Raw genomic sequence first — 13,978 nt, forward strand, 5'->3', positions numbered from 1 at the left:
TGTGTATATGTGGGTGTGTGTGCTAGTGTGAGGATATGTGTGAATAGGAAGAGGGGGAAGGTTTTGGGATGAATGCTTTAGGTGTTTGTTGGTGACAGGGTGCGATAGAAAGGTGGATTTCAGTTTCAGGAGTGTTCTTTCACTAAAATAATTTGTATTTCTGATGTGTAAATAATGAATGTTGTTGTATCCCCGGGGGAGCCACTTTACCACGAGTCTCCGGGGAGTACATCCGTGTTTCTGTGCGACTTCCCCCCCAGACGCAGGGATCACAAAAGCTGCCAGGATGACGCGCCCAAGCTGCTCCGGCCCTCTTCTTATGCACATACAATTATACCTCTCTCTCTCTCCCCCCTCTCTCTCTCTGTCATACCTCCCCCCCCCCCAATTCCTCCCTCCTTCCCTCTCTCAATGGCCGGGGTGACATCGTCCTGAAAGACGGGGTGACATCCCCCGACACCCGCTCCGAACCAACAGATGAATGCCACCGATAACCATGGAAACACTGCTGGAATAATCCCAGTTCCTAAATCATAACAGGGCTTTAAAGCCGGGTGTGAGGAGAGGAGCGGAAGAGAGGGAGAATGGAGGGGGGGGGATGGGTGGCCGTGTTCCATTTAGATTTAGGAAATGTAGGAGCTTTAAAATTGGAGGCTAGTTAAGAGTGGCTGAGAGTGGGTTAAAATGGGGCCTGATTGACCCTCTTGTCCTCGTGTTGAAACTGTGACAGAGAGTATTTCCCCCTATATAAAACCCCTCCGCTCCAGCAGCTCCCATTCGCGGCTACATCTTCTCTGAACTGATTGAAATTCTCAACACAGTGAATTATGCATCACGCTGGACGGGGAACAGGTGCTGCTCTCCACGGCAATAAAGCTGGTTGCTCGACCCGACAGACCTGCTGAGGTAAAACAATCTCACACGAGGGAGAGACAAGATAGAGAATTTGCGCTGCGGCCGGCCTGAAATAGAATCCAAATAAGGGGGGAAAATCAATTTCGAATAAGGATCGAGCCTCGTCTTTGTGGGTTATCTAATGAGCCATGGTGCTCGTGCCCCCTCTTTTACACCGAGGAGAGGAATGTGAACTCTGTGGGTTAGGGAGGAATGCTGAACATCTCGCCGTCCTGCTACCTCCATTTCGCTTATGTAAGACGGAGATCGCAGCTCAAAGTAGAATTTGACTGGAAAGAGACAACTGAGACAACTTTGATTTCAATGTACAGTAATATCCTGGAATAAGGCCATCGAGATAGAGGCAGACTGGCTGACAGAGAATAGGGGGTGGGGGAAATGTACCAAGCTGGCACAGTTCTTCTTACTAGCATACTGCCCCTCTGTCACCCTTTACCACTCTCTCCACCAATTACAGCAATGATTTCCTTCCATCTGTTCAGAAAGGAACAACTAAGTGTGATTATTCTCTGTCTCTGTCACACACAAAGCCACTGGAATATTGACGGCTACACTCGACTAAATCTTCTGCACCCATCCGCTCCACTGACCTAAGGAGGGCATCTGTCTCACATCTGCCTGATGGGATCACCATGCGCACACACACACACACACACAAACGACACACGCAACTACACACAGAATAATCTGATAACAGCAGACATTAAACTCACACAGAGTAAATACTCAGACAGAGAGATGGAAAGCACCACTCACCGCTTCATTTTTAATGTGAGGAAGGATGCTTTTCCTTTTTCCTGCAATAACTGAGGTCAGCCAAAGTGACAGGGCCAACAAATGCTGGTGTCTGTGTGTGTGTCCGTCTGTCTATGGATACTACTGTCCAGAAATGGTCCCACAGTTCACCAACCCCCAAGTCTTCCAGAATCCATTCTCTTCCTCTTCGACAAACACAGCGACATACAGAACAGTCACATCCACCGCATATGCAAAACACTGCAACAACGCTATTTGAAAGCCTGCCAAAGTTCTGTCAACTGGCCTTCGTAAGACTGTCTGCGCCTGAGTTTGATGTGCACAAGCGCACACACACAGACACACACACACAGATTTTTTCTTTCTCTATCTGGCCTAGTGATACTGCAGGCTCACAGAGGACTTAGCCCAGTTAGAGTCAGAGGGGACCTGATACAGAAATCTACATAGAAAAATAAGTAAATGGATTTTTAAATAGATCAAATCAATCAATGGGCTGACTCCATGGCACACTTGGTTTGGCTGGCTCGACACGCACCCTGCGGATGTGAGCCGGAAGGAGGACACTGGGCTGTTGTCATGGAGACAACTCACATTCCACAGCGTGTTGACCCAACTCCAGGATTTTTCCAAAAAGCCCTTGAACAGAAAGGCAACAGAGGCATGCACGCATTATGGATAAACCCACACACTGGCAGACAAGTTGACACACACCCACCACATACATACACAAAAGCTTTTGCTGGGAGAATGCATAATGTTTCCACTCACACATCTCTGAAGGCTCCGGAGTGCCAGCAAGACACAACATCCAGCCAAACCTCTGCAGGAGACAGAGGTCGAGGAAGGACACAGTTATCGCAACAGGAGGCTTCCACAACGCACAGCTACTGACACACATTCATGTTGACTCACTAAGGCTGTGTGGATCAGCTTCCTCCAAAGGGAATTCCACTCTCAAAGATTCAATACAGAGATCAATTAGAGCTTTCAGGGGGAAATAAGGTTACAGTTTGGTTATGAATGAAGACAGGTGATCTTATGCGTCGGCTTTGATTCGTGCGTCTCTTGTGTCCTTGAATGAAAGTCTCTTTAATGGCCAGCCATTCAAATGTGTCTGCCTACTCGAATATTAACACTGACACTCACCTTTACCTAACTCCTCAAACATTCAGCAGCTAAAAATCACAAAGAGTTGTTTTAAATCACTTTAATATGCCCACTTCCATCCTCCCCCTCTTATGAGTCAAAGCCTCTCTTTTAAGAAGTCATTAATATTTCACCCAGAGGAGAATCCTTTAATTCATTATTAATATTAAAACCGATCTGCTGGAGCGGAGAGGTCTTATCTGAATAACAAAGAGGCTGGAGCCTAGCGTAATCCATGTATCCATGTGCCCCCTGACAGAAAAAGAAGTACTAGACCTGCTGTCCCACTCTGTTAATGAGGTGCTGGCTGGGGGTGGGGAGATCTGGAAAACGTATTTCTACACTGGCCTCATGCTGTCTGAGGGTGCCTGGCCCTGGGGCAAGGTGGAGACGACGGTTGGGAAGGAGAAAGGAGAGAGTGAGAGATACTATGTCCCTACAAGATAACAGCAAAAAGAAAACAAGGGAAAAAGAAAGAGGGCTAAAAGAAAAGTAGGAAAAAGAAAAGAGAGGAGTGAGCAGTCACATGTTCTGTTTGTTACCATCAAAGCGGAGTGCTTTAGGCTGTTGCAGTTGAAGTGAGAAATCCAACATAAACCAGAATTCACATTGTTGTCGATGACATTATGTTACTCCTATGAACTTGGACAGTTTGCTCCAGATTTGTAATTACAAATCAAGTCTTTTCCGCAGTTAGAATTAAGTGTCAAGACTCTAATCTGTGAGCTATCAAGAAACTCCTTCTGGAGTAGCTCCACTGCGTAATGGGAGAACAACATAAGGATTTATGGGGAAATAACTTTGCGGACACTATGACTGTAAGTTGACTTGGGGTCAGGTCCAACGGGTCTGGTAATTGTCATAGTGTGACTCATGAAATAAACCTTAACATAAGTAAAAAGCAGATAAAACCTTATTTGGATGTACAAAATAAGGTTTATAACTCTAAAAAAAAAACATTAAATGAGGTCTCGAATTCATTGTCAACAGAGTCTTAGTTCTTTGTTTTTGAGTATTGGAAGTTGTCCATGTTTGTAGATACTGACTGACATCCGAAATCATCAGAATAACATATGCAGATTCTGTTTGAGGAAGCCCCCTACCCCCCGAGCATGCCCTTCTCCTCCTTAGAGCAGTCCAATGCTCGGAAACAACTAGGCACCATGCATGGGACACACTGCATTTATATGAGACAGATAGCTCTTGTCCCACCACTGTTTACAGACAAACAGCTTTGGTACTGTGGGCCCTGCTGGTGTTTATTATGGCATAATAGCTAAGACTTCTTCTTTGGTTTGATTCATTACGTCCTCACAGGGAGCCGCTTTGCTGATGTGCTCCAACTCAAAGCCAAATGAAACTCAATGGAATAATTTAGACAAGGAATCTCAAGCTTCTTACTTTATAATCTGTTTTTCACAATCTGTTTTTTTTTTTTCTGCATCTAGTAAACCAGTGGGGCAGGTTAGAGAATTAAGCAGCAGTCAGCATTTTGTTAATGTCCTCTATGCGCTCTTGTGCAGCCCATTGAACAAGATGAGCAGGGAATCTAGGAGCCAGTAATGTAACACTAGAAATAGCAGGCAATACAAGGGACATGTTATCCAAATCGGATGAAAGTCTGGGGTCAGAGTATTGTCCTCTGTGTAAAGCAAAGATTGAATTGCACAAAGTCAAATGATAAACTACTCGCATTTCCAAGCAGCTTTTTGTGGTTTGGTGGACCCACTTTATCTCAATTGAGAAATGGTTTATATCTGCATTGCTTTTTTTGCAGCACTCGGATTGACTGGATAAAAAGTGCAGGTAACACTTTATTTTCCAATGTTGATACTCAACTATCAGGTGACAAACATAGATGTTCAACAAAGTGATACTTGCCTATTTGGTGCATCACCACAGACGATGCAATCCTAACCCTGACCCATTTTTAAACCTAAACCCAACCTGACCCTAATTCTAACGTTAACCCCAAGCCTAAGATTAACCCTAGCCCAGACATTGAACATCTATAGTCTACTTTTCACATAATAATGAGTATCACTTGAAACTCAGTAGACTTTTTAGTGACACATTATAGTCACTTGATAGGAAGTTGAGTATCAACATTGGACTGTTCAAATGAAGTGTGCCCAAAGTGCAATATTCTACGGCGTTGAAAGAGGTGTGATTCTGTTTCAAGTGCTATATTGTTTATCTCTACTGAGGTGTGATATTATTTGTACTGACAATGCTTTGTTTGGAAGGTGTTTATGTCCTTGAGTATGGTCCTGAAAGGTGTGATGGAGTAAACCATTTCTGTGGTGTTTTGTAACTATTAAAGGTGTGATTGCTTACGTGTATATATGTGTGTGTGTGTGTGTGTGAGTGTGTGTGTGTGTGTGTGTGTGTGTGTCCACAGTGGGGCTTGGTCATCTGATGAGCTGCGGGCTCATCTCTCCCTACAGCGCCCAGATGGCCTGTGATTATACATGGCTCAGTAGAGATTACTGTGGAGTAGAGAGAGAGAGAAAAAGAGAGAGAGTAAACAGGAAAAAGAAATAGTTTGAATGAAAGGAAAAAGTTGGAGTAAAATGATAAGAAAAATATGTGGTATGTGTAGAAGAGTGGGAAGGGCAGAGAAATAGAGAGAGATGTTGCAGTACGGCTAGGTACAGGCACAGACAGCTACTAGGTTTATCCAGTCCAGCACCAACAGCAGGCAACACACACACACAAATACACACACACACATGAATACACACACATCCTCCTCACAACTCCCCTTGCACAGAGACATAAAACCTTTCGACTGCATATGATTTCCAGCGTTTTGTTGAATTTGTAGTGGAGCTTGCAGAACACCTGCAGATCAGTATGGGCTTGGGGTTCATGTGTTGCATCGTGTTTAGGGGGAAAAGGCATGCAGGGAGCAGCAGGTGATGGATGGCGAAGGTCTGTGTGCATGTGTGTGCGTGTGTGTGTCTGATGGGACTGTCTCTAGCCAGGAATACACACGAGGGCATTTGTCACCGGCAGCCAGGTGACATGATGGATCACGCACTGGCAAGCAAAGCACACCCAATAGAGCTGTGTGAAAAATGATCAACGCTTCACTGAACCAACGCCATTTAACTTACAACGAGGGAAAAATCGAAAGAATCGGTTAACCTGTACTGTGGTATCAATATTAATGGTATATTTCAAGTGAATGCCTAGTTCTACCACAAAACAGAACTGATCTCATTTATATATATAAAAAAAAACAACTACATTATGCAGTATTCCAAATATACTATCAATAGTAATATTTATACTACAGTTACCTCTACTCCATAACTGACAGGGCCTGTTGCAATGACATGCCCACAATGGACAGTGAGAGAGGGAAGTGAGAAAGTAAAACATCCAATGCCTCTGCGTGTGAATCAGTCACATAAACTGAAACCATGAGTAGCACTTCGGTCATATTTCTGCCATTGGATAAGGCACAGCAATGACGCAATCGTTCATTCAGTGTCATTTAGAAAAGCAGGCCCATGAGCTACTTACTTAATAAGGTGGAGGCTTGTTGTGGTTATGAGTGGTTTACGTATGAGTGTATTGCTGGCACGCTGTCCTGGCTGTCAGACAGATTGGAGGAGGAGAAGGATGTTTGTCTAGTCGTTTTGTTTTTGTTTACCACTTACCAAATGGAATCAGACATAGCAGCAAAGTCATGCTCCAGAAGAGCAGCATATGTGTACGTGTGCACGTGCGCGCGTGTGTGTGTGTCCTACCTTAATGAGACCCATCATTCAGCTACGAAGTGCAGAACAGTGATGGATGGCAGTTTAACAGCGTACATGCGCTTCATATTTCAAACATATTTTTGGAGGAAATTAATTACAACAATTTACCTTCGGGCATGTAAAGCAGTGGATGGAGAGCAAGCTTTTCAGGGAATCAGCTGACACGCATGCACACACACACACACGCGTACATTCACACACAGCTGCCAAGCTGCCTGAGGCGGTTTGTTGTTTTATTACATTTTGACCTTTCAGGATCGTTGTTAATCTAATGAAGTGCTTGTTAGTGAATTAGGGCCTCAAAAGAAAAAAATGCTGAAAGCCTGAAATAACTGTTAGAGGAAAAGAATCCACAGGGGCCGGAGGAACAGGATCCATCTGTGTGGATGTAGCTCTCATCTCCTCATTAGGCTCAGGGTGTTACGACTGCCCTGTGATGAGAGCTGCGGCTGCAGCAGGGGATGCTGGGACAGGGCGGCGTGGTGTGGTGGTCAGGGAAGCCTGCTGCCGAGCGCAGAGCCCCCGGTTCAAATCCCTGGGTGACACTTCCAAACAAAGGGAGGATCTAGGTGACGAGTCTTAGCGGCAGCTGCCGTCGGGGTGGAAACACTCGACCGTGCTCTAAAACGCAAGTCATCTTATAGTGTTGTTTTTCTCCTGCAGTCATTAAAGTGGTGAGGCAGAGACAGGATCTGACTCCCCTAAAAGGGTGCTATCTTGTTTCAGAAAGTCATTACAGAGGCGCAGAGAGAGAGAGACAGAGCAGGATAGCATGATAAATGGCTGACGGGCAGCGCTGACTATAATAGGAGAAAGGAGAGGAGACAGCGGAGAGTCGGCCTGCTGTTGCCAGGGTGACCTTCAGTGTGAAGCACCTCCATGTCATCCAGAAGGAGAGGGGCTCGGCTGCTGCGCTCTGGATCTGCTCAAAGCCCAGAGGAGGCCAGTCGGCGAGCACAGACAGCATTTTCACTGCCTCAGTGATGATGACCTGAGCCGGTCACAAAGTTCACAAAACAGCACTGAACATTCTTCAGTGGCTGTTTTCATATACCCTTCATTGTAATATCCAGTATGCATTGGGTATCCATTTAGACTTGATAAGAAAAATCACACAAATACGCCTAGCCTACACTTCAAAGCTCCAACTGTAACTATTCATTAGTGATTATTTGTTAAAAATTCTTACTAAAGATTGGTCAAGTCTCCTGTTTCTTACTACAACAATTGCAGGGTGGGATAAGGAAGTTTGGTAGGCTAACATAATAGTGCCATCTAGTGGTACAATAACAGTTGTACACTCTATGCAGCAGCACCAGTGCAGTATTCTGATTTTTTGTAAAACTGATGGCCAACAAGATCCCTGTCTGTGACATTTGCAAATCATATCTAAATAGCAATAGCAGGAGAAACAGGTTCATAGACAGAATTAAAAAACCTGTCTCTCCTGCATTGTTTCATGTGTGTGCATTAGTGAATGTGTATTTTATGAGTGAGCGCAAAAAGAGCTGAGGTTTAGAGTGACAGGGTGGCTCTCAAAGCACCTGGGTTTATCCAGGGCAGATAAACCTGCAGTCATAACTCATAATGTTAAGCACCACAGAACCCTTCTGCTGACAGTTATATGTCACTTTATCAAGACACTCAATACCTGGAGCTAACTCAGGTTACAGGTTCAGTTTCAGCAAAACCAGTGAAGCAGTGAAGAATGTTGAACGGCGACCATAAAGTGCATTTCTACAATACAGACAGACACACCAGAGTCTGCAAAAAATAAAACTTTCATTCTCTGGCAGTGCCTTATAGTATTCTAAATGAAAGCCCTGTTCAAACAGTCAAGCCATTTAAGAGGGAGAGAATCGGTGACAGGCTAAGGCTGGTGGTGGGGAAGACAGCAGAGGAGAATAGACTGAGGAAAAGTGTTGAGTTTCCTGCTGACTGACAGGGCCCTAGGCAGTGTGTGTAGCCCACCATGAAGTGTGAAGTGTTTAGCTTTAAAAAAAAAATTGAAAAATGTTAAGCGGGGAATAAAAGTGTTGGGTTTCAGTAGCAAATCTATTGCTCTGTCCACCCCATTCAGTAACAATAATAAACAGTGTTAAAGGGAGGGAGGGAGAGAGAGAGAGAGAGGGAGGGAGGGAGAGAGAAAGAGTGAGAGACAAGGGTATAATGACAACAGACAACAGAAGTCAGGGCAGAGCGGAGTGAGGGGGGGGGAACCCAGGAGAGAGAGAGAGCATGGAGAATTCAACACAGACCGCCTTTGTTGGCTCCAATCAGCCAGACTGAGACTACATTTACAACATGGTTTATGGGCTACATCAGGTGAGCGAATGGTGGGGTGTGTGTGATTAGGAAGGAGAGAGAGACAGAGAGGGAGAAGGGGGGAAAAAACCCTAAACTGTGCTGAAAGATCCAGCACCAGGGCCTTTAGGCCTTGATGTGAAGCTAAGCTGCTAGACCCTATTGTTGCCAGGAAAGCTGTTATCCAGTAGTGTAGGATGTTGTTGTTCACCATCTAAAACCGAAAGGTCACCTCCACGGCATATCAACACAGGTGCTTCCTGGTTCTCTGTAGCACCCCTGGTCTATCTCTCTCTGTGTCTCCCTCCCTCCCCCCACCTCTCTCTCTCTCTCTCTCCCCTCCTCTCCTCGTTCGCTCCTCCTCCATTCCAGATCCCCTGCCTCACCCCAGTGTGTGCAGGAAGCCCCGATTCCAGAGAGCCTGCTCTTCTGATGATCAGAGAGGAAAAACACAATGCCTTCAGTGTGCTAGAAAGGAGCTCAACTCATAAAATGCACACACACGCACACACACACACACACACACACACACACACACACACACACACAAAGGGAGAGAAATAGAATGGAACATGCTTTTACTATTAAGGGTTTTTTTTTTCTTTCCATATGACTTTCCCAGGAAAATCCCCCTCATCAGGGTAGGTCCAATCCAGACAGACAGCAGACTGGAGAAGAGACACAGACACAGACAGACACAGACAGACACAGACAGAGAACCATGGAGAAACTGACCTCTTCCTTCCCATCCCACCACTGAGACACAGATGGAGATTTTAGGGTGTGAAAGGTTACTGAACCAGGCTCATTTTCAGCCCATAAGAGTCCAGGGCCCCTATTTATCAAATGTCTCAGAGCAGGACTGCTGATTTTAGATTGTTTTTTTTCCCTTAGATAAATAATAATGAAAGGACTGACCACAGGGAGTTGGTTGATGATCCTCAATAAGCACTCCAACTCTCAGGAGCTTGTGAAGTACTACTCCACATCTACAGACACAACAGACTAGCATCTGGCTTAAATACAACATGATCTATGTAGACGACTAGTGCGAGATTAATTTAGTCTCTGGGGTAATAGTGAACATTTAGCATGTCAGTCCTTTATTGGGTGACACTGAGTAGGGTAATTCTGTCCATTTCTGGAAGGCCTCAACAGTTGGTACCATTTAGGAAAACTAGGTCACTTCCGCCTTCTGTGTGTGTATGTGTGCCTGTGTGTCGGTGTGTGTGTGTGTGTGTCCCTGCCAGACCCTACTATAAGCCAAGAGACCTCCAGTATAAACATATTGTGCAGGGAGGACTGCTACTCTGAACAGAAACATCCTAATAGCAAACAGTTACTTGACTCACCACTAGCGCTATCTTTGCTGTCACACTCCAGCTCACTCTTATTCCTCTGTAATAAGACACTCTGGGCTCTAGAGTGACAATGGTCGTCCGATGCAGATCCAAGGTCATTCATATTTGATTTGTACCCATATTTAAAATATGAAATTTCATATTCCTGCATTGTTATTGTATACTTTGTGCAGCCTTCGGTCTCTTGGCAGCAAAACACGTGAGACTGCTTTGTTGCAGGCGCCAAAGCAGACTTGTGTTGAAAGATGAGGCAAGGGTTTACAACACTTTTAAATACTAGCTTGTCTGCTGCATCATTGCAATGCATTCAAGCCCAGCTATTATTAGGGCTGCCCAACTATGGCTAAAATGATACTTGCTAGATACTGTGATCACGATTATTAATTATGATTATTAGACTTGATGATCTCAGAAACAAATATTTTATTGCACTTTTTTTGCCTCTTACATCAACTTAGTGGCTACAGTGGACAATTTAGCCTAAGTGAGACGCAAAGTTTCATATTGCCAATATGTCAATATTCTTTACCGATTACTAATTATGGACACTGAAATCGCAACATACGATTATAAATGACAAATTGTGCAGCCCTAGCTAGTACTGCATTCTATCTCTTGAAGACTTACTTTGAAACTGTACATCACCGTTTAAAAGCCCTCCAGAATTAACGCACGCACGCACACACACAAATACACACACCCCGTCCTAAGCAGCGCGCCTGTCAATCACATATGAACCAGTTAAACAGGAGCGTCAATATGACACGATCCTTCCACTCCACCTATGGGAGGAACTACATCAATGCAAACCAGTTTACTGTTTCCACTCCCTCCCATTAAGTTTTAATGCTTTAAATTCTGTGTACATTCATCATCCTAATAATCCTATCTGTGCTCGTTAGGGCCAAAGCTGAACACAGCAGCTGGAGCTCACATCAGTCAGAAGGTTAAACCACCAAATCTAATAAAGTAATATCTTATCTAGTGCAAAGGTAGAGTTGCAGTCATTTTAACACAAACATGTCCTACTCTAAATGTCACAGCTTGACATGATGTCATGTTAGCATTGGAGCAGAATAACAGTAAACAATACATGACACACACATGCGTGCACACACACACGCACACACACATATTTCCAGTCTGTTCAAACAGCAAGATCAGGCAAGGACTTCAGGAAGGGACTCACATTTCTTCCGGCCATGCAGCACAGAGAAAAAAAACACTTCTAAAAATGGCCTGTCACAAAAGGAGTCGATCAGATCAGAGGCCCCCTTTCTATTCCAACCACGCACACGCGCACACACACACACACACACACACACTGCAGAGCCGGCTTGGCTGATGCCCTTGCAACAGCAGGACCCACACATGACCACCATTAGGGAAATCAATGTGACACTCAGGCAGGCAGGGAAGGAGCCTGGAGCTTCTATGCCCCTGGAACTGAGTCATGCTGTCTCAGAGAGAGAAAGAGAGAAAGAGAGAGAGAGAGGGAGGGAGAGAGAGAGAAAGAGAGAAAGAGAGAAAGAGAGAGAGGGAGGGAGAGAGAGAGAAAGGTGGTAAGAGAAAAGGAGGGGAGTTGGAGAGTGATGCTTAAAGGAATACACCATTGGCCCATTGGCCCCATTTCCTTGTTAAGCATTGACAACATCGACACCAAAATCATACATTTACCCCCGGTAGATCGTTGGCTCTGGTGCTCCATGCTAACACTTTAACATACACTCTATTTATAGTAGCCGACTAGCATTATCCAAAGTAAGAAGAGTTTTAGTAATAAAAAGTTTTTTTATAGCTGATGTTGCCATGTTTATTTTTGGAACTATTTCAGGTGACTAACCACGTTTTCATCCGCTGCCCAGTGAGTTTTAGTTGTACACAGTCTCCCATCGCCCACCACATTCACTTTCTATGGAAACTGGGAAAGTAGTCTGCGGTAGTTCAAAGCAGTACATTACTTGTAGGTCATATTTTGTGGTATTTTTACCTATCTTTTTTAACTAAACTACCAGACTTTGACACATATCATTTAATTACTCATCATTTAGCTTTAGACCTGCTACAAGTTATCAATTTCTCACTTTTGAGATAACGCTAGTCGCCTACTATCGCTCAACATAGTGCATGCTTAAGCAAACAATCTACCGGGGGCACATGGATGATTTTGGTGTCCATGTTCTCATCACTTAACAGGTAAGTTGATTTGATTGTCCAACTCTCTCACCAATCTCCCAAAAACTTGGTGAGAGAGTCAAATCAAGTCGCTGAAGGTGAGGCAGAGCATCAGCGGGGGCAGATAACAGGGACAACGTGTGAGCTGAAAGTGGGAACGAGGGGAGCGGGGCAGATAATATTCTCCCCCAGTCCTCCACCCCTCCTCCTCCTCCTCCTCTCTTCCTCCTGTGCTGTGTGTTTATCTAACACGCAGGGGAGATGTTTACATAGGCTTGGTTAAACACAGACGGGCCCAATCGCTTTTGTTAATAATAAATAACCTAAACAGCCAGCCAGGACAAGGCATGCTGGAATATCTAGCTGCCGCGCTTGGACCACCATCGTCCTGCATCTGACCCTCTAATGGGCTGAGAGGAGACACGTTCACCCGCTTCTGACAGAGACAGAGAGAGCGTGTGTGTGTGTGTGAGGCACTGGCAGGGATTTTAGAGTGTGTGAGTGTAAAGTCGATGTGACAAGGACTCCAATATCAGCCGACGGCCTAAACTAAAACCCAGAAGAAGACCAAGGAGACATTGAGATAGTCAGACAAGATCACGTAGCCTAATCAAGGAAACAGGAACATAATAGGGGATGGGGGAGGCAGTCGCACTCAGAGGTAAGCTAGCTATCCCACTGCGGGTTATTTGTAATGTGGTTTATTTTAATACATTCTCCAATGATTTGATTCGAGCAGCCTTCATCCCTTTTGACCTTCACATCGAAAGCACAAAAACAAGCACACCAGCGCACAGGCTGGTCGGCTCTGAAGGGCCCCGGGCTGCTCGGGTTCCCATGTGGAGGGAATGGGGTTGAGGGAAGCTAACTTCAGAAAAAGGGGGAAAAAAAACATTATATTTCATCTGACAGCTGTTCCAGTGAGCAACAGACCGGCCGAGCGGAGGAGAGAGAGAGAGGTTTGCGAGATGCAGGGAGAGGGAGAGAAAGAGGAGGGACGTGTGTGTGTTGGGGAGGAGGGGCAAAAGGCAGAGAGTGAGAGAGGGAGGGAGAGCGAGAGAGAGAGGGAGATGAGGGGGCAGAGATTGATCTGGGACAGTGTGGGAGAGGGAAAGAGAGAAAGACAGCAAAAAAAAAAAAAAAAAAAGAGCAAGTCCTTGGGAATGAGAGTGTGTGTGTGTGTGTGGGAGAGAAACGATAGGCTGCTGGACTGCCGGAAAAAGAAAGTCAGCCGAGAGGACGGCAGATCGATTCCTCCCCTGAGTCCCACAACAAACACATTCTCTCTCTCTCTCTCTCCCCGTCTCTCTCTCTCTGCATAGCTCACCTCTGCTGCAGCCTCTGATATCGTCCCATCAGCACTTCATCTCTCTCTATTACTCTCTCTCTTACCCTCCCCCTTCTTTGTCTGAAAACTGCCACTTATTCTCAATGTTTATGGCCTATGCAAAGATTTTAAGATTTTCGTTTTTTCTACAGAGTTTAGGTTCTCACAGTAACTCATTGTGGTTAGTTGATGGGAACATTGTTAAGGGCCAATTGCCCCAG

This window comes from Centroberyx gerrardi, chromosome 14 (genome assembly GCF_048128805.1).
Source record: "Centroberyx gerrardi isolate f3 chromosome 14, fCenGer3.hap1.cur.20231027, whole genome shotgun sequence".
NCBI classification, from domain to species: Eukaryota; Metazoa; Chordata; class Actinopteri; order Beryciformes; family Berycidae; genus Centroberyx; species Centroberyx gerrardi.